Genomic DNA, 23,882 nt, shown 5'->3' on the forward strand with positions numbered 1-23,882 from the left:
AAAACACTGAAAAAAAAATTTTAAAAAAAGAAAGGGAGAAACAATGGTTGGATGGGGACAGAATCGTGGTAAGCATATTGGTTGTTCATCCTCGCGATCGGGTGGCTACTGGGAGCTGCCGCTGCCACTGCTTCTGCCCAGCGTCACCAGAGAGGGTCTTACCATATCTCTCTAGCCGAGAAAAGATCCAAATTCAAAATCTGAAGTATAGTTTCTGTTGAATGCGTATCACTTTCACAGGATCGCAAAGCCGAAAAACCATAAGGGGACCCATCGTAACCCAGGGACCGTCTGTCCAGGCATGAACATAATATATTTGAAAAAAGAAAACCAGAAGAACAGCAGCTGCGGTTTCACTACTGTCTGGTGACTGAGAGACTTGGGTCAAACTCTGCCTACAGGCAAAGTTACTGCACATGTACCCTGCATTCTGTCATCAGCGTATTTCTGGAAATGTAGTATGTAAATTAAATTCATTTTTTGAGAGAGAGAGGGAGAGAGAGAGAGAGAGGAAAAGAGAGCTCAAGTGGGATGGAGGCAGAGAAAGAAGACACAGAATCCAAAGCAGGCTCCAGTCTCTGAGCTGTCATCACAGAGCCTGTGATGGGACTTGAACTTACAGACGGAGCTGAAGTCAGACGCTTAACCAACTGAGCCACCCAGGCGCCCCATGTAGTATATAAATTAAAATTAACAAAATGAAGTATTTACATAGAGATGAAAATAGCAATTGTATTTCAATTCTATAAATAAAGCAAATGGTGCAAAAGAGTCTAAAATACAGAACTCAACCTTTTAGAACTACCTTTGAAACATAAAATCTTGCTTTGTTTATAAAATCAATTCCTGTCCCCACCCCTACTCCCACAAGAAGGCCACAAAACTCATCTTGCTTCTTGGCAGAAATTAAATGAAAACACAAACAAGTATAAATAAAATGTTATAACAGCTATAAGAATATGTTAAAGAATTGGAGAAACCATCTTAAACACACAAAAAATTAAAATAGTATATGTATAATATTAATATAAATATGTTAACATCTAAGAGCAGCTAAAATGTCTGGACCACTTACTCTGAGCCAGGCACTGTCCCAAGTGCTTACTTGTACTTGCCTCGAGTTGGGCAAAATCATCTAACACAAATACCATTTCATTCTTAACATACCCTTCATTCTTAACATAGTCTTTACCAGGTAAGGCACTATTTATTACTGCCCCATTTTACAGACATGGAAAGCCATTACAGAGAGCCAGAGAGTTTGGTAATTTACCCAAGGCTTTCAATTAGCTGCAATGCTCTTAAGATGTACACAGTAATGCTTTTTCAGACTCCATCTGGGATCTTACCCTGTACCTAAGATGGCCACAACTGGAAAGGAGAAAGGCCATAACTGTAAATAAAAGCATCCACTGGCTTTTGCAAGCCCTACAAGCATCTCTTTGAAAAATGACCATAATTCATATCTAAATAAAATTGAAGAGAGAAGTAGTTTATCTTCTCCTGACCCTCAAGTTTAGGCAGTTAAACTTCTGCTATGCCTCCAGATTTTCCTGTGATCATAATTGTTTCCTAGAGGCATCAGCTGGGGCTTGACTGAGAAGTGATGAAGAAAAGCATACTTTACAAAAGCTTAGTCCAGTGTGGAGTCTTTCCCTGCATACTCGAATTCTGGACACGGTTACTTCCTCATGACAGACCCCTACTTGGACGATAGTGGGGACAAGAGTACTGGTTCACAAGGAAACTCATCCTCTTCAGATCCTCCACATTAGAAAGGCCAGAGCCCTTTGCAGACCCTATTTCCTCTATCTTGAAAGACTTTGTTCTTTACCTCTAACTACCCTTGACCCCCACCACCAGCCCCAGGCTTCCTACCCCTGGTACAATCTAAGAGAGAAATCAATGAGGTTTTCCTCATTTACTGAGTTCAACAAAGGCAAGCCCACAATCTTGGGGGTGGGGTTAGAGGTGATGAAAATAAATTCCAACTAGCCCATCCTGCAAACACTTGGAGGTCCAGATCACATCTGGCTGGGGAGAGAGCTTGGAGTGCTGGTAACTTATCAGTGCTCGGGTTACTCAATTACACCAAAGAGTATCCTCTGGGAAAGCAGCCGGTATCCCCTCCTATCACCTCAGACAGAAAGCACATCTCAACAAAGCTGGTGACTGAAGGGTTGCCATTAGTGACAAATTCATTTTTTTATTTCCTGAGTTTCCATCTTTAGGACTACTTCCACATCCATAAAACAAAGAATCTTTATGCTATATTTATTTCCAAGAAAGTGTTCCAGTGTCAGTATGGAAATTACGACTACAGAAGTGGACAGAGTATGGTCAACTACCATGCATTTAGGTTCTTTCTACATAGGAAAGGATTAGCAGCAGAAAGAATGCCAGAACTAATTTTAATCTCTCTTTTACCTTGTGACTAGAAGCAAATCATTGAATTCCCAGAGATGCACATTCTCATCTGGAAAACATAGATAATATTCCTAGGTCTTCTTTTTGCATCTGGATGTGCAAAAATTAAATGGAGTGATGTAAAGAACAATGTAATTGAAAGTGCTGTGTATACTATCCATTAAGGATTATATGAGTAATAAGCTATTACCATATAAGGTGATAAAGGAGACGTTTTGCCTATGAACACACTAGGCAATGACTTCTTAAGGGTGTCTTTAAATCTCATGTTCATATAGTTTAGTAAATGAAGAAAACTTTGCCATTTAATGCAGTAAGACAGTCACATTTAATGTGTCCACAGTAGCTTAGGCCAGTCCACAGAGTTCATACCCCCTCTCCAAACATTGTATATGTTGTTTATATGATTCACTTGTTTATATGGACATTAATCACATGCTGCTTAATGGTGTCATGTATTATTATTTGCCTCTTTTTAAATTTAATTTTTTATATGCAAATATATGTCTCATTTCTTCAACTAGACTGTAAATCACTTCACGACTATTTAAGAGCTTGTTAAATGAAATGATAAGTATTAAAGACATAGTATAGTATCTAGAACATGGTAAGAGCTCAATAAATAGTAATTATTATTTTTTGGTCCAGAGTATATACAACAAGTTATCAATTAACTATTTCAAGTAGGAAACACCACACTGTGGGATATTATTTGAAGACTCCCTTGAGCAATAATCATATAGGACTTCAAAAGAATATTTCAAGCCCCATACAAAATGACATTTCCAATTAAGCAACAATATTTAAAAGTCAAGAGTGGGCAGTGATGATGAACACAGGTTTTGGAGTCAGACAGACCTTGGTTTGGATGTCTACTCCACCTCTTACAAGATGTGTGGCCTTGGCCAAATTACATCACTCTATTAACTCCAAATGAGAATAATAATACCTGCTCCAGTGTTGTGGTAATGAAAGGAATCAATACAGGCAAAAACTTACACTGAACCAAATGGTAGTTGTTACTCCTACTAAGAGTCCAACAATTTTGTGTTCTAGGATTGAGTAGGCCACTATATGAGAAGGATAGATTAAAATGTCCACAAAGAAAGAGAAATGAGAATTTAGCCTGACAGTCTCCTAGTCCACCAACCCAATCTTCACATTTTGAAAATTAAGTAGAACACATAGCCCAAATAAGAACATATTTAATGCATATATTTTTCTGATAAAAAATGTTTAAAATTCTAGAAAATATATGTTTATTTTGTTGAAACACATGCTTTTCTGGTTTAGACTAAAATTGGATAAGTTACCATCAGGGAAATGCAAATCAAAACCACCATGAAGTAACACCATATCTACTGGGATGACTGTAATCAAAAAGACAGACAATAATCAATCTTGGAGAGGCAGTAGAGGAAATTTGGAATCCTCATTCACCACCAGTGGGAATGTAAAATGGAGCAGTCGCTTTGGAAAACAGACTAGAAAGTCCTCAAAATTTTAAGAGTTAGCATTAGAATTAGCATCAAAGCTACCATAGGAGCCAGCAATTCCACTCTTGGGAACATACCCCAGGAAATGGAAACACATGTCCACATAAAAGCTTGTACACAGATGTTCATGGCAGCAGTATTAATAATAGCCAAAAAGTGGAAATAACACAAATGTTCATCAAATGATGAATGGTTAAACAAAATGCGATATAGCTAACAATAATTATTCAGCAGTGGAAAAAATAAAGTACTGATAAATGCAATAGTATGAATGAATCTTGAAAATATGTCAGGTGAAAGAAGCCAGTCACAAAAAGCCACATATTATGTGATTCCATTTATATGAAGTGTTCCGAATAGACAAATTCATAGAAACAGAAAGTAAATTCATGGTTGCTTAGGGCTGGGAAGACTAGGGGGGGAAATAGGAAGTGGTTAATGGGTACAGGGTTCCTTTTTGGAGTGATGAGAATGTCTTAAAAAACTGATTGCGGCGATGGTTGCCCAGTTCTGTGAATATGCTAAAAACCACTGAATTGTACACTTTAAACAAATGAATTATATGGTATGTGAATTATATCTCAATATAGCCGTTTATTTTTTTAATGTTTATTTCTTTATCTTGAGAGTGAGAGAGCACAAGCAGGGTGAGGGGCAGAAAGGGAGAGAGAGAGAATCTCAAGCAGGCTCTGTTCTTGGCTCAACGGAGGGGTTCGATTTCACGAACTGTGAGATCAGGACCTGAGCCCAAATCAGGAGTCAAACGCTGAACTGACTGAGCCACCCAGGCACCCCAAGCTGTTAATTCAAAAGATTGGATTAGTGCTGTATTGACTAGAAAGGCCTCGTTAGTTTACAGAAAGACAAAGACATCAAACCAACAAAAATATCACTAACAAAATAGTAAAGATTACTTGAAGAGTTTTTAATGATATAAATACATCACGAAAATGTAACTGTAGTTCACAGCTGAATTTTTTTTTGGACAATTGCATTTTTAAATGTGCTACAATACACTTAACTTAGAAACATTAGAGTTCTTATCAGTGATATGTTTTAGTAAGCTACATAGCTATTAGGTTTATAATAGACTATAAAACCATGTTAAAAGAAGGCAATTAAGGCGCCTGGGTGGCTCAGTGGGTTAAGCGGCTGACTTCAGCTCAGGTCACGATCACACAGCTTGTGGGTTCAAGCCCTGCACCCGGCTCTGTGCTGACAGCTCAGAGCCTGGAACCTGCTTCAGATTCTGTGTCTCCCTCTCTCTCTCTGCCCCTCCCCTGCTCATGCTCATGCTCAAAAGTAAATATAAACATTAAAAAAAATTTTAAATAAAAAATGTATTTAAAAAAAATAAAAGAAAGGTAATTAATTTTAAATTGCACTTTATTTCCATGTGTTCCATTTTGTTCCAACTATTAATATCATCAAAATCTTGAAGTATGGTATTGTTAGAACTTTTAGACTTTTTCTAATCAATAGAAATGTTATAAAAATTATGGAGGGCAAAGGGCTACCAAAATATGTAGTTAAGAAACTGAAAAGATAAAGTGTGTGCACCAATTATAATCTGATACATGATACAGTCTAATAATTATAATCAAATAGTCAAAGTGTCTTTTTACCATTTTGGTGAAAATAATAGTAACTTTACAGAGTACTCTTTTGTAGGGGGATTCTTACACACACTTTCATTAACTTATGTATTGGTAATTATATTCAGGCTTTACAGCATCAATATTTAACATTTAAATTTGAAAATATCTTCCTTCGAAAACCATATAATCCCATGTCTTCTAAAATTAAATTATTATATTATTGCCCAAAATAAACTTCACTCAGTAAATGTGCCTAATACATAAATAAAACGTTCATATGATTTCTAACATGCCAAAATTTAGAAAATACACTTACAAAAGAAATAGATGTTGTGTAGTAAATAATGCTACTTAATTCTAACATCAAAAGAAGATGATTGTGGTAACTTAAAACTTTCAAAAAACTGTATCTATAAGTCTTTGCTCAAGAGAAACATTTTGAGATTAAAATGTCATCAAGATTCACATTTATTTCACTCATAGGGCCTTTCTCTTTTAAATTTATATTTGATATTATTTTAGAGGATGTTACATGCATCTTAATTTTAGAATTTGGTTTTTGTTTTATCTTTATAAAAAAATTAATATGATTAGAAAATATTTAGCAGCAGTTGAAACAATATGTAAAAACATTTAAGGTTGGAGGTAGATTTAAAATTAAATTAATATTAGGGGCGCCTGGGTGGCTCAGTTGGTTTAGCGTCCAAGTTTGGCTCAGGTCATGATCTCACAGTTTGTGGGTTCAAGTCCCGCGTCAGGATCTGTGCTGACAGCTCAGATCCTCAGGCTCCTGGAGCCTGCTTCTGATTCTTTGTCTCCCTTTCTCTCTGCCCCTCCTCTGCTCCTGCTGTCTCTTTCTGTCTCTCAAAAATAAATAAATGTAAAAAAAATTTTTAATTAAATTAATGTTATGTCAATCATACTACAATAGAGTGGTTTAAAAAATAAAATTAAAACAAGGGTGCCTGGGTGGCTTAGTCAGTTAAGTGTCTGACTTCAGCTCAGGTCATGATCTCATGGTTTGTGAGTTCAAGCCCTGGGTCGGCCTCTGTGCTGACAGCTCAGAGCCTGGAACCTGCTTTGGGTTCTGTGTCTCCCTCTCTCTCTCTCTCTCTCTCAATCTCTCAGAAATAAATAAATAAACATTTTTTTAAAAAATTAAAACAATTTTCAGAGCAGACACCATTATAATAAATGAAGAAAACTTCAAATTTAAAAATTTTGCCAAAATACAATACTTGTTTGAATGACCTCAAATTTTTTGTGTCTCAAATTGCTTCATATTTCTTCCACCTGTCTGTTGTCATCTTGTTATATTCCAGAAAACAAATTAAAGGAAATATAACATTCAAGCAAATTACACAATTAATATTAAGAACTACATGTATCTCATTGTATAACTTCATAAAAAATAGAGGATTCGATTTTCTAAATTTCTCTGAGAATTGTGTGAACTGAACACATTGCTTATATATTCATTGTGTTTTCTTTTGCCACCTTATTTACAAAGTTGGGTTGGGGCAGGAAAAATTTACATTTTCATGTGAAGAATTTTCCTAACACTTGCTTCTGATTAAGTACCCTGGATCACAGTGAATCAGCAAACATTGATTTACACAGAGCTTTAGAAAATAGCTCGACTTTCAAAGAAGTGATACTTTCTCAAGTGAATCCTAAAGTCTTCAAAGGTCAACAAAAAGAGAAATTTCAGATTTTGCTCCCACCACAATAATTTGATATATTTAAAAGTATTTTTGTAGTCAGACTACTATAGAAATCTGGAAGTAATTCTGATTTTAAAAGGCAACATTTTCTGAAGATTGAAGTTTCTAAGTGTTAATTAAAAGCCATAGTTAATGTTTCATTTAGTTGGAGCTGTGAACGTTAACACTCATATCACTGAATATGCATTTATATAATGAAAATACGTCAAATATATGCAACATATTTAAAAACTACCATAATGCTATCCACACATTTTTCAAAGGCAAAAAAACAACTTTTCAAAAATCTAACTGAAACTGCCTTTTACTCCAATACAAATTGGAGTTCTCAAGTTGTTTAAGTGAACTGATTTATAATGGAAATAAGTGGAGTTTAGATGAGTTTCCTGTAAATGTGTAATAAAACCCACAGTTGTATACGTAGATTCTTAATTTTTGAACAATAAATTTAGGGCCGGGCAATGTCACTGGAGTAAATTCCTTTAAGAGATGTAAAGGTCTTGATGACAGTTATTTTCCAGGTCTACTTTCCCACAATCACATCTCTGAAAGATTTTCTGCATGAAGTGTCTGAAGAAGAGTGGTGGACATGTCAATGATCCCTGAGGTCCATTCCAGGTCCCCTTTAAGGTGGAGGTGGGGCAAATAGGAGAGAAGAAAAGGTAATGCTGATAAGGGAATCTGAACCAAATGTTGTCGCATGCTAGAAATGATTAGATGCCCTTGTCACGGAGCTGCTACAGAAGTCCGGGGTGAAAGAGGGAAACAAGAGGTCAAGTGTGGGCACATGAGTAAAAAAAAAAAAAAAAAAGGTTTGTGTGGTATAGTGGAGGGAAAATGAATCCTTAATCTACTCCTAAATCCTCTCTCCTTTTCTTTTTTAAATATCCTTTGGTCCTGTGATGGGAAGAACGGAGGTGGGTCTTGATGCTATTTATTAACACGTATCAGGTTAAGCTACACAATATGTTTGTAATTAAAATAAAAGCTTTAGCAAGAATATTCTGCTCTCTTGCTTAGAGGTGTTCACAAAGCACAAGCAAGCTACTGAACTGACCTTCATCATGGAATGCCTATTATTTTTATGTTTATTTCTTTTTGAGGGAGATAGAGAGCTCAAGCAGGGGAGGGACAGAAAGAGAGGGGGGCAGAGGATCCAAAGCAAGTTCCGTGCTGACAGCAGACAGCCCTCATCAGGACTGGAACTCACGAACTGTGAGATCATGACCTGAGATGAAGCCAGGCACTTAACCGACTGAGTCACCCAGGCACCCTGCAATGCCTATTTCTAAATGTCCATGTCTTATCACTATACTTATGTTTTGGTGGGAGTCACGTCTTATATTCATTCAATAGCTATACATTGAGGACCTGCTAGGTGCCAAGCCCTGTTTTAGACAGTGAATAAACAGTGAAATCCTTGCTCTCATGGAGTTTACAAAATAGTAACAAAATAGGCATTAAACAAAGTTAAATGAGAAAATTGGGTATCATGTTTCATTAGTTTTTAACATATACCTTTCCCATATTTTGATGTATGTAAATTGGGATGCATTTTTAAATTGATGGTAAATAATATTTTAATTGGTGATCTTTTTTCTTTGTGGCAGGCCATGAAACAGTGATATAAGCCTTAAGTGATAACATTCAGAATTCAACAAAATATAGTAGAGTGGTAGAAAGTAACAAACACTTTCAAAAAGAAGAATGGAGAGGAGAGGAATTGTAACAGTGTGGTCAGGGGCAGCCTCACTGAGAAGGCATCTTTCCAGCCCAGGCATAAAAAAGGAACCAACCCATCATGCAGGGCTTCCCAGGTAGAGGAAAGTACAAATGCCCGAAGATAGGAGGGTGCTTGGTCACGGTCCTGGAAATACAAGACCAATATAGCTGGAACTGAATGGGAGTGAGGACAGCAGTAGAAAAGGGTGAAAGATGAGAAGTAACAAAGAAGCCAGCCTATATAAGGCCTTGTGGACCATTGTAAGGACTCTGACATTTACTCTGAGTGAAATGGCAAGTTATTGGGAGTGTGTGGAGCAGAAACCATGATATGAATTCTATGTGAAGGGTAAAAAGGCACCTCTGGCTGCTGTGTTGAGAATGGATGGACTAAAGGAGAACAAGGCAGAAAAGAAGAGAGCAATTTGGAATCTTCTATTCAATGCCAAGTAAAAGGTGATGGTGCCTATCACCAGGGTGTTAGCTGTAGAGGTGATTCTGTAACCAGATTCTGAATAGATAAAACCTACAAGATTGGTTCATTTTGGATGTGGGGTTCAAGAAGAGGTGTGTCATGATAACCCCAAGACTTCTGGCCTGAAACACTGTAACTAAGATGGGTTATCATGAATTATTCTGATTATAAACCAGGGATGCCTCATACTAAATCAACAAGTTTCCAACCGAATAAAGCTTGTGTATTCAAAGCTAAAAATTTCAAATAGTGGTGACTGTAGGAGTTCTGGCACTAGTGTACAAAAGTGCTGTTTACCAAAGGAGGGGAAAGACAGAGAAAGGCAAGAAAGGCAAGAGAAAGGAGCATTAGGTTTATTGTACCAAGTGGTTCATGTATATTCTCATTTAATCCCAACAACCACTACACAATGTCATGATTACTCTCCCCATTTCACAAGTAGAGAAATTAGGCTTTAGGTTGGTTAAGCAGGTTACCAAGGTCACATAGCTATAGATAATCCTTTAGAGTTCTCCCCTTGGAACTGGTTGCAATTTTTTAACTAGGCTTCCAAATCAGGTGTCCCACTCTTTCAGTTTTCTTACAGCATCCAGTTCTGCTCTATTTCCCTCTCCTAAAGGAATTGAGGGGGATATTTTTCCCCCTGAAGATCAGTGGAAGGATATTTCAGTGGATACCATATAGTGTTCTTCCAAAAAGCATCCTTCAGCCAATATACTTCAGTCTCCGGGAATGTCATATTTCACCAGCAGAGCTACCTGCCTACGCAGGGCACAAGCCTTTATCCAACATCCAACCCCCTTCCACACCTTCACTTTTTCCCCCAAAACTCTTCATTCTGGGAGTCAGACCTTAGAACCTACAGATTTTCTAACTGCCTTTGCTCACATCACCATATCAGATCCTCACATCGATATGGTACCGTGTCCCCTCGGGCAGTGGTTACACAAGAGATCTACAAGCTCTGATGCTTGCCCTTAGATGGCAAGCCTTCCCCAAACATGAAGAGTGCAGCAGAGAGTGAGAGCTTTGCAATCAGTTAGGACTAGGTTCAGCTCTGAGTTTCTGACACTTTCTGGATCCACAACCTATGACAAGGTACCCAGCGTTTTAAACTTAAATTTCTTTATCATTAAAAAGCAGAAAATGGTAATTATGTTACAGTATTGTGAGAAGTAAATGGGACAGTGTTTGTAAGCCCCTACGGTAGGGTGTGATACTAGTAAATGCTTCTGAAATGTACTCTATTACTATTTCCTGGCTCTTCTCCCATGTGAAGCACTAATAGAGGGTGTATACCATGTTCAGTGAGCTCCCAGATTGCAATGGAAGTTCTGCACTTAGAATCTCACATCTAGGGGCACCTGGGCAGCTCAATCGGTTAAGCATCTGGCTCTTGATTCAGCTCAGGTCATGATCTCACAGTTCCTGAGATCAAGCCCTGCATTGGGCTCTGCACTGAGTGTGGAGCCTCTTTGAGATTCTTTCTCCCTTTCTCTCTGCCCCTTCCCCACATCTCAAAATAAATAAGTAAACATTGAGAAAATAAATCCCACATTTATTTTTCTAATGCTACCTTTACTCCTAAAAAGCCAAGGCTGCATGTTTTTTGTTTGTTTTTTCCTATATCTATGGCCAACCAGCCCAGCTTGTGAACTGTAACTAAGAGGAGGCAGAGTCAAGAGCAAATCAGCAGGCAGTGCTGGAAACACTGGCACAGCTGGACATCAGGAGAAGCACCCCACACAGGGACAGGCACACAACCTCTTCTTTCTCAGCAGCTCTGTGACTCATGGGTTGGGAAAAGCTTTGAGAAATGAACTAGTCCTCTCTGTTGCTCGAAACAACTATTGTCAGTTACCTGAGCATCTATCTTGCACTTAAAGACGTTAAAAAAGGAAATAGATTCCCATCTCGGTCCATGTCATCATGTGGTCGATTTATTGTTGTTGCTGTTGTTTCATGAAGGTGGCATTTCAGGAGTCAATTCTTTTATTCCATGCCTCCCGGGTAATTGGTACTAAACCAAGGACATGTAGAGAAGTGGCCCAGTGACAGAGCCACCTCTCAGCCATGTCTGTGCAGACCTGTGGGAGAAGCACTAATTATCTCTTTCTGTCCAAGGTCTTAGTTCACAAGGTATCCTATGGGCACCTCAGTCTCAATTTGTCTAAAACAAACATCTCTCTTACCCTCACCTGCTCTTGCTCTAGTGCTCACAGCACTGATTGAAAATATGCTCATACCAGAACTGTAGCCATCACCACAGAAAATCAGTTTCCGAATCTTGTGGGTTCAGGTAATTCTCCCTTTGAAATATTCCTCCAAACTATTCTCTTGTTGTCATCTTCACTGCTTAGTCTACTCTCACCTGGCCTATTGCAACTGCCTAGCCTAAATCTCCCCATGTCCAGTCTCTCCAAGTCCAACCACCTCAGTGACATAGAAATTATGATTCTAGGGCACTTGAGTAGCTCAGTCATTAAGCATCTGACTTTGGCTCAGGTCATGATCTCATTGTTCATGAGTTCGAGTCCCACATTGGGTGTGCTCAAGCCCCGCTTCGGGTGAGGATGAGACCCATTTCAGGTAAGCCCCGCTTTTCTCTCTCTCTCTCTGTCTCCCTCTCTGCCTCTCCTGGGATTCTCTCTCTCTCTCTCTCTCTCTCTCTCTCTGCCCCTTGCTCACTTGCACCCGCTCTTCTCAAGAAAGAAAGAAAGAAAGAAAGAAAGAAAGAAAGAAAGAAAGAAAGAAAGAAAAAAGAAATTATGACTGTACCCCTGATTTGAGCTTAAACTTTCCACATCCATCACTCAGCTGAGATCTATCATACCCTAGAACTCTGCTGTCCAATCCAATAGCCACTAGGGACACGTGACTCTTGAGCACTTGAAACATGGCTAGTCCAAATTTCGACGTGCTACAGTGCATAAGACATGCCAGATTTCAAAGACTTGGTATGAAAACAAGAATATAAAATATTTCATTAATCTTTTAGGCTCATCACATGTTGAAATGATAACATTGGGGGACAGCTGAGGTTAAATAAAATGTATCTTTTAAAATTAACTTCAATTAACTTCATTTGTTCCCTCCCTCCCTTTTTTTTTTTTATTGTGGCTACTAGACAATTTAAAATTGTGCATGCTCCTTGTATTAAAGTTTTCTCTGACAGTGCTACCTTGGTGCCAGGTCCTTCTCAATTTGTGACCTTTGCACTAGCTATTCTTTCCTTCTCCCTGGAACTTCCTTCAGCAAGTGAACTCCCATTCATTCAAGGTTTAATTAAAATTCACTTTCTGATATTTGTCTTTCTCTGACTGACTTATATTGCTTAGCATAATACACTCTAGTTTCATCCACATTGTTGCAAATGGCAAGATTTCATTCTTTGTGATCACTGGGTAGTTTTCCATTGCATATATATATACCACATCTTCTTTATCCATTCATCAGCCGATGGACATTTGGTTTCTTTCCATAATTTGGCCATTTTTGATAATGTTGTTATAAACATCGGGAAGGTTGCTGGAGGGGAGGTGGGAGGGATGGGTTAAATGTGTGATAGGCATAAAGGAGGGCACTTTTAGGCAAAAGAGTACTGGGTGTTATGTGTAAGACATGGAACCAAGACTACACTGTATGTTAACTAACTTGAAGTTAAATAAAATAAATAAATAAGAATAAAATTCACTTTCTGTATTAAGACATCTCTACTTTTTCCTTTGTAAGTCCTTTTTGGCACTTTTCCTGATTTAAATATTTATTTAGAAATTTATTTCTTTAATGTCTATCTCCCTCACTAGACTGCAAGGTCCACAAAGGAAGAGAACCAACCTTTCCTTGGTTCCTCACTGACCTTATGAATCTTCTTTAATGTCTGGAAGACACAATATGTGTTTAATAAACTCTACTTGAATAAGTGAATGAATGAGACATTCTGATTCCCCTCCCAGGTGTTGGTGGGGCTGAGCAATAAACTAAACCAGCTGGCATAATTGAGACAGAATAAGATAGTGCAAAGCAAGGCTGGTCCACTGTCTAGCTCCCCATTTCTCCCTCTATCAGTTGGTTCCCTGAGAAGCTAAGCCTCTACCCCCCAATCAGCACCCATGAGGTGGTAAGAGGTATCAGAAGGAGTCCTTTCCCACTCAACCCTCCATTCTCTTCTTTGTTGTTAACAGGGCCCAGGGAGCTAAGCTTACACCTTGACTCAAAAACAAAAATGCCATGCCCCACTTTCTCTTGGAAGGTGTTAGTGGGATGAGGGGTGACTGAAGTACCATCCCATTTGTCTGCAACAAGGCAGTGTGAACAAGTGTTCCACTTTGGTGGGTGGTGTCAGTGGGACCCAGCATGAAGCTCAACACAGGCACTCACCCAGCCCTCAAGCTACACCTCAACAAGAGACTACCTGCTAAATAAGAAAGATTCAGTAGGAGCTTCATAATATAATACTTCAAGTTCCATGACACCAATAAATAAATAAATAAATAAATAAATAAATAAATAAATAAGAAAGAAAGAAATCAATCTTGGATCACACCAAGAATAAGAAAAATCACAACTTGAATGACAAAACACAGTCAACAGATGCCAACACTAAGATGAATCAGAAGGAATTATCTGACAAGAATTTTAAAGAAGCCATCATAAAAAATGTTTCAGCTAGCAATTATGAATTCTCTTGAAACAAATGAAAAATACAGAAAATATCAGCAACATAATAGAAATTACAAAGAATAGAAATAACTTCAATAGCAGAAATTAAAAATTCCCTGGATATGTTCTATTGTAGAGTGGAGATGACAGGATACAATCATTGAACTTGAGGACAGGTCAAAATGATTTACCTATTCTGAACAATATGAAGAAAAATGGAATAGGGTAAAAAATTAACAGAGTCTCAGGAATCTGTAAAATATATATTTTTTCAAGCTAATAGTTGGATCATTTAAGTCCCAGAAGGAAAGGAGAGAGTGAGGCTGGAAAGTTTTCAAACACATAATGACTGAAAACTTGCCAAATTTGGAGACAGACATAAACTTACACATTCAGGAGGGTGAACCCCAAATAGAATAAACCCAAAGAAATCTACACTAAGACATACCATAATTAAACTTCTGAAAACTAAAAACAAAAAAAAGTCTTGAAAATATCCAGAAAAAAAAAAATGACACATTACAAGGGATTCCTCATCTAAAACCACAAAGGACACAACAATATTTTTCAAGCCCTGGAAGAAAAGAACTGTCAACCTTCTTTTCTATATCTGGTGAAAATATGGTTCAGCAACAAAGGAAAAATAAAGACATTTTCAGATGAAGAAAAACAAGAAAATCCAGCCATAAAGCATGGCTAAAGAATGTTCTCTATACATAAAGGAAATGATAACAGAAGAAGGCTTGGAATTCCAGAAAGGAAAAATAGAACATGAGAATGGGTAAAAATAGGTAATAGGCAAAATGGGCAAGTATAATAGACTATCCTTCTTTTCATGAGTTTCCTATATCATATTTGATGTTTAAAACAAAAATAATAAAGCCATCTTTGTGGTGGCCAATGTATATAAAGGGAATTGTATCTTAAAAGTAGGTAGTAGGGGTGCCTGGGTGGCTCAGTCGGTTAAGCGCCCGACTTCAGCTCAGGTAACGATCTCGCAGTCCGCGAGTTTGAGCCCCGCATCAGGCTCTGGGCTGATGGCTCAGAGCCTGGAGCCTGCTTCCGATTCTGTGTCTGCCTCTCTCTCTGCCCCTCCCCTACTCATGCTCTGTCTCTCTCTGTCTCAAAAATAAATAAACGTTAAAAAATAAAAAATAAAAAAAATAAAAGTAGGTAGTAAAACATAAGTTGATACCAATAGACTGTTGTAAATGACATATGCACATGTAATCAGAGAACAACCACTAAGAAAAGTATACAAAGCTAAACACTCCAAAACACTATAAATAAATCAAGATGGAATGAATTAATAAATTAATAAATAAATGAAAACTGGTTCTCAGAAATATCTCATTTCCAAAAAAAAAGAAAAAATTTGCTTTCAACAACAAAAAATTATTGCATAATAATGCATGTTGCATGTTTAAACCATCACAATTACTAGTGATAATGATCAAAAGAGTTTTTTGTAAATCACTGAATTAGGTATTAAAATTTTTAATCATGAAAATGTGTAAAATCAGTGTAAATGAAAGATGAAATTAATGTGACAAAAGCAAAAAGTGTAGTCATTTCATCATTAAGATCATGTCCTGATCCTATCATTTCATTCATGTTACTTTGTTTTTAATTTACTGCTTCTAACTTGATCCAAAGCAGCTGTTCCCCTACGAGTCTTATCTTTTTCAGCCTGGAGAATAAAATGGGGTTAAAGATGCAACCAGATATAGCCCATCTCCATGAAGCTGCAGGTCGGAAGAGGGTATGTGCAGTGCCAGAAGCTCATAAAGCTGGTTTAAAGGCAGGTTTATCTTATTCTCTCAAGACCAAAGTCATTAGAACAAGGTGGATGGCCACTGCACATAGACATCTCTACAGCAAGTGGATGCCAGACCTCATTCAGTGTCCTTGACTGTGGTAAACTCTTCAAAGAGAGGTCAGCTGTGCTGCTGCTCGCCCAGTGACCCCTGGTCCAAACAGACAGAAAAAGGGACACTGCCTCTTAGAAGATCAAAGCCCTAGCTTTACTCACTGCTTCTCTTGACTCTCCTGCTGTGGAGGCTGAAGGGGTGGTTAATGAGGGAGGGGGTGGGGGAGAAAAAAGGAAGGGCATTTTAGCACAATGTAAATCATTACTAGCTCCACAAGAAACTTTGCTGAGGGATCACTGGTCACTGGTCATGAGATGAGCAGAAATGAAGTCTGGAGAATGGCTCTGACAGACAGAACTGCTCTCCTAAGGCCTCTCCTTCCAGCAGAAGCCTGTGACTCACTCATCACAGCTGTCAAAGCAGAGGTCAAAAGGAGAAGAAGGGGCACCTGGGGACAACCCACCTTTTCTCAGAGACATTTGCTTTCTGGTGTTTTGACATCGACATGGTTTAACAATGACTTCCAAGCTTCCAGGATGGGGATATTGGTCATTCAGGCTCTTTGTTCTGTTATAGGGTAACCAACCATCCTAGTCTCCCTGAGATGCACCTTCCTCTGCTTCAGCACGGAAGTCTCACTTCCAGAAAAATCCGTCATGCAGGGAAAACCAGGACAATTGGTCACCTCAGCTGTGGGACAGCAAGACTGAACAGTTGACTGTGCTATTTGTAGAAAGATAAGTATAGTGGATTGAATGGTGTCCCCCCAACACCGCCCCCCCCCCCCGCCAAAAAATTCCCACACCCTAATCCCCAGAACCTGTGAATGTGACCTTACTTGGGGAAAAAAGGCCTTTGCAAATGTAATTAAAGACCTGAGCTCTTCCCGGATTTAGGGTGGGCCCTCTGTCCAATGACAGCTGTCTTTATGAGAGACAGAGAGCACACAGAGACACATAGGAGAAGGTGATGTGGAAACGGAGGCAGAGATTGGAGCGATGCTAACACTCACCAGAAAGTGAAAGAAGAAAGAAACAGAATCCACTGAGAGCCTTTGGAGGGAACACAGCCTTGCCAACACGTTGAGTTTTGGACTTCTGTCTCCAGAACTGTGGCAGAATAAATTGCTGTTGTTTTTAGCCACCCAGTTTTGTAGTATTCATTATGGCAACCAAGGAAACTAATATGAGAGTCTGGTGCTTGCGCATCTCCCCTGAGGCTACAAAGATTTTTCGCTGAAGACACTGGGTGACTAGAAGGTAGAACAGATAAAATTATGCAGTCAATTAGTCTAAGGAAGAGTTTTAAGATGGATTGGATTCTTAGGAATCACCAATGAGTTTGGCAGACTGACTTTTTTCATAAACTGATGACGTACAAATTTTCCTTCAAGGAAAAAGCACAGACCTCCCTCAGATACATATATGCCCCCTCAGAACAACAAAACATCCTTAGGTCTCTTTTTTCTTTTGCCCAGTGTAAGATATAAGATATTTTTTTCCATTTTTTTCAAAATTTCACTCATGAATTAAGTCTCCCAAGATAGTTTGCCAAATTAAAAAAAAAAAAAGTTTGTGTCTATTACTAGAGGGTTCTAGCCTTCTAATAATGTGATGTGTTTAAAAAGGGAATTAACTGTGACATAACTGGTGATCTGTGCAAGTCACTTTGCTTCTCCAGTCCCTGTTTTATCACCTATAAAATCAAGAGGTTCAACTAAATTATGTCAAAAAGATTTTCTTATTTTAGCATTCAGAGGTGTGTGTCAATAACCAGATTTCAATAATAATAATAAATATCTTATTTCCAGGGTGCCTCAGTGGCTTAGTCAGTTAAGCATCTGACTCGATTTCAGCTCAGGTCACGATCTCATAGTTTCGTGAGTTTGACCCCCACATAGGGCTCTGTGCTGACAGTGTGGAGTCGGCTTGGGATTCTGTCTCTCTCTCTTCCCCTCCCTTGTGCGCCCTCTCTCTCTCAATCTGCCTCTCAAAAATAAATGAACTTAAAAAAAATCTTATTTCCACATTAAAATAAAACCAATCTCTCTATATTAATAACCACATATGAACTTCTCTTAGTGAACTTACTTTCATTTCAAGATAAAAGCACCCCCTAGTTTTACTTCCTTTTGTATATAAATAAATTTCTTTATGTGTTTTTTTTTTCAACAGACTTAGGATGGCCAGGACATTTTAGCCAACAAAACATTATGCTGAAAACATTACAGTTTCTTGTTCTTGAAATTCTATAAAAGCTAAAAATGAGAAGGCAGAAAGCAAATGCATGAAGTATGATAGCAACAATAATCTAAGAGATGCTAGAATTAGCATCTTAGCTCATTATAAATCATTTGAAATCACTACAGGGCACATTTCCAAATAATGTGACAAGGAGGAAAAACAACTATCAACATCCCCAGAGAGACAGTAAAGGAGTGTTGTGTTTTCACTCTCCATAGACTGTGCCAAACAAGATTATTACTGATCTGAGTGACTATCTGCCACAACCCACCAAGAGCAGCTAACTACAATTTATCAATTTATCCATCTTTTCTTCATGATGCCTTCTCTAGCCCCTAAAGTGCAGAACATATGCCTCTTCAATGTGTGCCCACGCACCCTCACCTCCCTCTGTTTTCTTACCTAGCTATCTTTTTCTCTCCCATTAACCACAGTCCTTGGCGTCAGTGGCTTCTTACTCACTGTATGTCCAGGATTTTGTAAACTTGGCTGCACCTAGCACACTGCTTTGCCCACTACAAGCCAACCGAGTTACAGCAAACCACACCAAATGCTTTATTTTCTCTGTTGGGCTCTCCTGGGTGCATAGTGGTGACTGTAATCACTACATAAACTAACTTCACATGAAGACATGCCATTGTGACACCCAGGAGTTTTCCTCAAGAGCCTCTCTTTTTCTGGCATATTTTTGTTTTCTTGACCACACTGAGAGAGGGATGGATGGGTGCCTCCAGAACAGCATTTTTTTAAACAAGTGTCTCTATTACCTAGAAGGAGAATTAGGGAATTCTAAACAGATGCCTCTATCCAGAAACTCTTAACCTCAACAGTGTTCTGTGCTATACAGGTGTGTTTAGCATCATTCCTGCTCTCTAACCACTCAATGCCAGTAGTGACCTTAGCTGTAGCAAATAAAACTGTCCCTGGATATTACTTCCCCATGGGGGGCACAATTGCCCTGGGGTTTAGAGCTAATGCTGTAATATTTTCTTATTAGCACATTGGAGGAGGGGGGAAAATAGTTTATCCGTTTACTGTCACCTTGACAGGTACCAAGTGTCTTCTCTGAAGTGGGTAGCCTACCATAGAGCCAGGATAAATGGAAGGTGTACACTAGAACGAAAACCCCAACTGTTTCTCCAACTCATCCAACAGCTACCTGAACCTGTCCGCCATCTTGCTGCCCCTCCACGTGGCCCCACCCAACTCCCAGAATGCAGTGGCATGGCCGGCTGGCCCACCTCTATGGTCTGAGCTCTCTCTGATTGGACAGACTTTTCGGGCTCCCGGAAGTGACACAACGCCCTTCTCCCAAGAGAACTGGTACGTTTTATGACTGACTAGCCAATTGTATTCCCGGCTCGAGCTGTTTTCGTTTTCCTCTCTGGACACCTCATTACAGATTATCAGTGTGGTGCTTGTCTTATAGAAAGAAATCCATCTTTGTCCTGTATTAGATTAATAATGATTCTCAATACCGCTATAAACCCACTTATCCCACCAAACTACTTATTTGAAGTAACAGACAATAAATAGATCATTGAATTACATAACTAAAAGTAAAATCTAATTTTAGTCCTAAACTTCAGCGTCTTCTCTGCTACCACCATTAGCCAGAACAATGAACAAGAACAATATGTAACTGCTTTTCCTTTTGTCATTTTTCTTTCCACATGCATTATTCTGATGACTGTTGGCGGTCATCTGTAAAATGGCAAAACACAAAGAGATAAATAAAAAATAAAAAGGAGATAGGAGATGAGGAGGAAGAGAAATAAAGTGCCTAGATAATTTGCGATGTAATGAATCAGCCCCTGAATAATCAAGATCTAAAGCTACAGGAAGCTCAAGGTAATAGCGGTTAAAAGAGGAAAAATGAGCCAGTCACAATGGAACTGTGGAGGCCACCAAGTCCTCTGTAGGGGACCTTCTCAGCGCTGCAGAATGACCGTTCTGGTTTGACACCTACCATGCATCATGGAGTCTGAGAAATAAAATTTACATTAGGAAAGCAAATGGAGGACTAAGAAACAATCCTTTCCTCAGGTAACTGGCTGTCCAAAATTACAGACATCACTGAAGAGAGGAAATAAAACTGAAAATTACCACAGAATTTGCCAAGACCCCAGCCAGAATAAAACAAAGTCAGATGGCATGGAAGCCTTACATGCCTGAATGAAAAATGACTAAATAAAACCAAATTTTGTCCCACAAGAAGAATGGGTAAAACTTTTAACTAATTAGAGAAACTCCATCATGATCAAATATGAGCCACATAATTATTACATGGAACAGTAAACATTTTAATTATATAATTAGAAACAAATGTAAGGGCTTTTTTTTCTTCTTTATTTTTTGTGTGCTTGTATTTTTCTGCTTTCATGGTCAGCAGCCTAATGTAGTGATTTAATTACCTCAGAGTCAGTCAGTTAAGCTCACTGTCTGAGAGCTGCCTTTTCACAATGCCCTGGACTGACCTGAAGTGAAACTCAAACTCACCCTTTGTGCCCAGGGCTTTCCTGACAACAAAAGAGGTATTGGTTCTCCTTTCCCCAGATACCAGCCCTAGGCTTACTTCCCAGTGCCTCCTCCTCCTCCTTAAGTCTCCTTCCTCTACCCATTCCTTGCCTTCACTCCACCCTCCACCTCATTCCCACACCAAACCCTCCCCCCAACACACACACACAATGGACAGGAATCCTGAATCTGCCATCTTGTTTGTCTCGTTATCACAGAAACAAGAGCATGGAGATGGTTCTATATTTCTAGGCACATGAAATCCCTCAGTCTCTAAGCACTCTGACCTTCGCTGCTACAACCATGTAAGTGCTTCAGGAGAAGATCTCACGGTCACGTCTCAGAGACATATGTAAGAAGAAGAAGCAGACACACAGCTTGATGGAATGAGCTGGGCAATCACATGGCTTATTAGAACAGCAAGAATTACACCACCAAGTCTTCACATTCTGCTCCTTTGATCCAGATCCTATTTTAACTAAGGAGAAATACCTTCTCTGGAAAAAGGCTTTCATGGATAGAGATGGATTTTCTGGTGGGGCTTCATTGGCTTTTCCTCTGCAAACCACACCACATATGATACCCAACAAGGTTAGAGCACATTTGAGACATACCTGCTAGTTTGAGGGGGAAGAACAATGCTCAGGACCTCCTGCCTCCATTTTTCACACAGGACCCATCCCCTTGTTCTCTTACCTCACTCTCCATTACCATGCTGGTGCTTTCAAAATCTCTATTAGGAATTCTGGGTACAAATATAGGGTAATTATACTTTTCAAAACATAGCAATAATCATAATCTTGAGAAACAAATGAGAACGAGTACCATGGGGCATTGGTATAAAGGGGAAAGAAAGGCAGCATCAAGACTTTTTCTTGAATTATTTAAATATGTGATAGGATATGGGCTATTCCTCTGAATTTTTTGTATTTTTGGGGGGTTTTTCTCGTTTTGTTTTTTTTTTTTTTTAGTTCAATCAATATATTTTCTGTTTCTGTTGCCTAGAGTCTAAGAAAATAACATGACGGAACTTTTAACAAATTGATTTTGAAATCTTCATAGTTAAGATCCTTCCATGTTAAGAAAAGAATATACTGCATAATGGTTCAAGAGTGTCTCTTGATTGCCCTGAAACACGACTACACAAATAGAAGCTTTTCCACAGATGATAGTCTGGGAACAAATTCTGTAGCAGTTTGGCCTTGCAATAGTTTTAAAACACACCAGCACTAACAGAATTCCATAGTCTACCTCTACCATTGCTCCTTCTATAACTTCTACACATTCCTTCTACAAGTTACCTCATAGAGAAAGCAGTCAGCAGGGAGACTTGTTTATTATTCCATAGTCTGAGATTCTCAGGGGCTGCTAATGTATGGGTTGATCTGCTTAGATACTAAAGACACAATTTTTTGTTCTTTGAAGAGATTTGCAAGGTTGGCTGGTGTAAATGGACCTACTGTGGTGGCTTAGTTTCTTCATTTGTGGAAAGGATACTCCTGTGTGTGTCATTCTCAAAGTGAGATGGTTAGAAGTGGACATTACAATTAAGCATTGTCCAGTGAGCACTGGTGTTCTTTTGCATGAGGGAAGACTGGTAGTAGTAACAAACAGATATAATGATCTTGTTACAAAGGATCCAAACCAATATACTCAGTCCCTATTAAGATTTGATTAAAAGATGTAAGAGATTTCAGCTATAGCATAGCACAGTTGGGTGAAGTGAAATAAATGCTTATATCTGTGGAGATTATTTAAGTGACTTGTGAAAGACGTAGAATCTATTTCCCTGTAGTTGTAACTGGATGCTTATTCCATTAATGAGGATGTAACCAAATAATAGTAGGAGGAATTCCTAGGGATACTTCCAACTTTATTTCTTTATTACTTTCCTTTACTTCAGTAAAATGGTTTAAAATGTTAAAAATAATTCAAGGGGCACCTGGGTGGCTCAGTCAGTTGAGCACCCGACTTCAGCTCAGGTCATGATCTCACAGCTCATGAGCTCAAGCCCCGCACCAGGCTCACTGATGTCAGCCTATAAGTGCAGAGCCTGCTTTGGATCCTTTGTTCCCCTCTCTCTGCCCCTTTCCCACTTGCGCTCTCCCAACAATAATAAAATATTTTTTTAATGTTAAAAATAACGCAAGACTGTATTCATATTCAAATAATTTCAAACAAATACAGTTGTTTCCCATTGCATAGGAATTGTTATTGCAGTACTAGAGAATATTTATGTTGCACTTAATCACTTATAAACTGCTATTTAACTGTTTTTATTAGCTATTTAAGGCAGTGCAATGGCTCTCTGATAAGAACTTACTTGCAAACATTTGGCAATTCCTTTCTACCAACCAAATGCTGCTTAGCATTCATCTGTTGTCTCTACCATTTCAGTTAGATAAGGTATAAGGATTTCTCTGAGAGGTGGAAATGTGCATATTTCTGGGTTAAAGCAGCTAATCAGGGCTGCACTGACCTAAGCAGATAGAACTATGAGAACTGCAACCTTTGGGTCTTTGACCACCTTTAACCTTACAGAACAAGTAAGCTTAAAGGAAATAGCGATTTTTACAGATAGCAAACATCACTTTTGTAAAAATCAATGATTAAATAAATGTGTAAAATAGATTAAAATAGTATTGAAATGATCAGCAATCAGACTCTATTGGCTCATCTACCTTTTCAGTCTCATTTCATTCTCTTCCACCTCCACATACCCTCCCAGCTATTCAGGTCTCACTGGCCTTCCCTGTAAGGAACTTGCTGGCCTTTCTTGATTACACCAGGACCCTCACACCTGCCTGACAGTACTCACATTGGCTCCTCTGCCTGGAAGACCATCCCATCCTTTTCCTAGTGAAATCACATTCATCCTCTAACACCCAGCCGACATCACATGCTCTGTAAAGTTGCCCCTGACCTCTCCTGTGGTGGCCAGCCAACCTGAGACCAATACAGCATGTCACCCCTGCCCCATGCCCCCAGGTTCTGGGATCCTATTTCCCTTGTAGTACGTTTCCCATGCCAAACTCCTTAAAAATAAGTCCACTTTTCATTTCCATCTCTTTCCCAGGAACTCCCCTAAAGGCTAGAACATGGGAGAGCCTAAAAATATGGTTGAAATGTGATAAAAAGCATCTAGCT

At 38.8% G+C, this 23,882-nt stretch overlaps 1 long non-coding RNA gene across 4 annotated transcripts in view; it reads right to left on the reverse strand.

Annotated features, from left to right (window-relative positions):
• Positions 1-23,882, reverse strand: part of LOC102900392 — an 89,531-nt gene that overhangs the window by 54,960 nt on the left and 10,689 nt on the right. Inside the window, exon 1 of one of the 4 annotated variants that reach the window (XR_006598260.1) lies at positions 19,302-22,717. The exons of 1 other annotated variant lie outside the window; for it this stretch is intronic. This is a non-coding gene — a long non-coding RNA (uncharacterized LOC102900392). Of the gene's footprint in view, positions 1-11,303; positions 12,842-16,438; positions 16,741-19,301; positions 22,718-23,882 lie in introns of those variants that run through there. 2 more of the 4 variants (XR_006598261.1, XR_006598259.1) reach the window with 2 other exon arrangements.

Source organism: Felis catus, chromosome B2, assembly GCF_018350175.1.
Source record: "Felis catus isolate Fca126 chromosome B2, F.catus_Fca126_mat1.0, whole genome shotgun sequence".
NCBI classification, from domain to species: Eukaryota; Metazoa; Chordata; class Mammalia; order Carnivora; family Felidae; genus Felis; species Felis catus.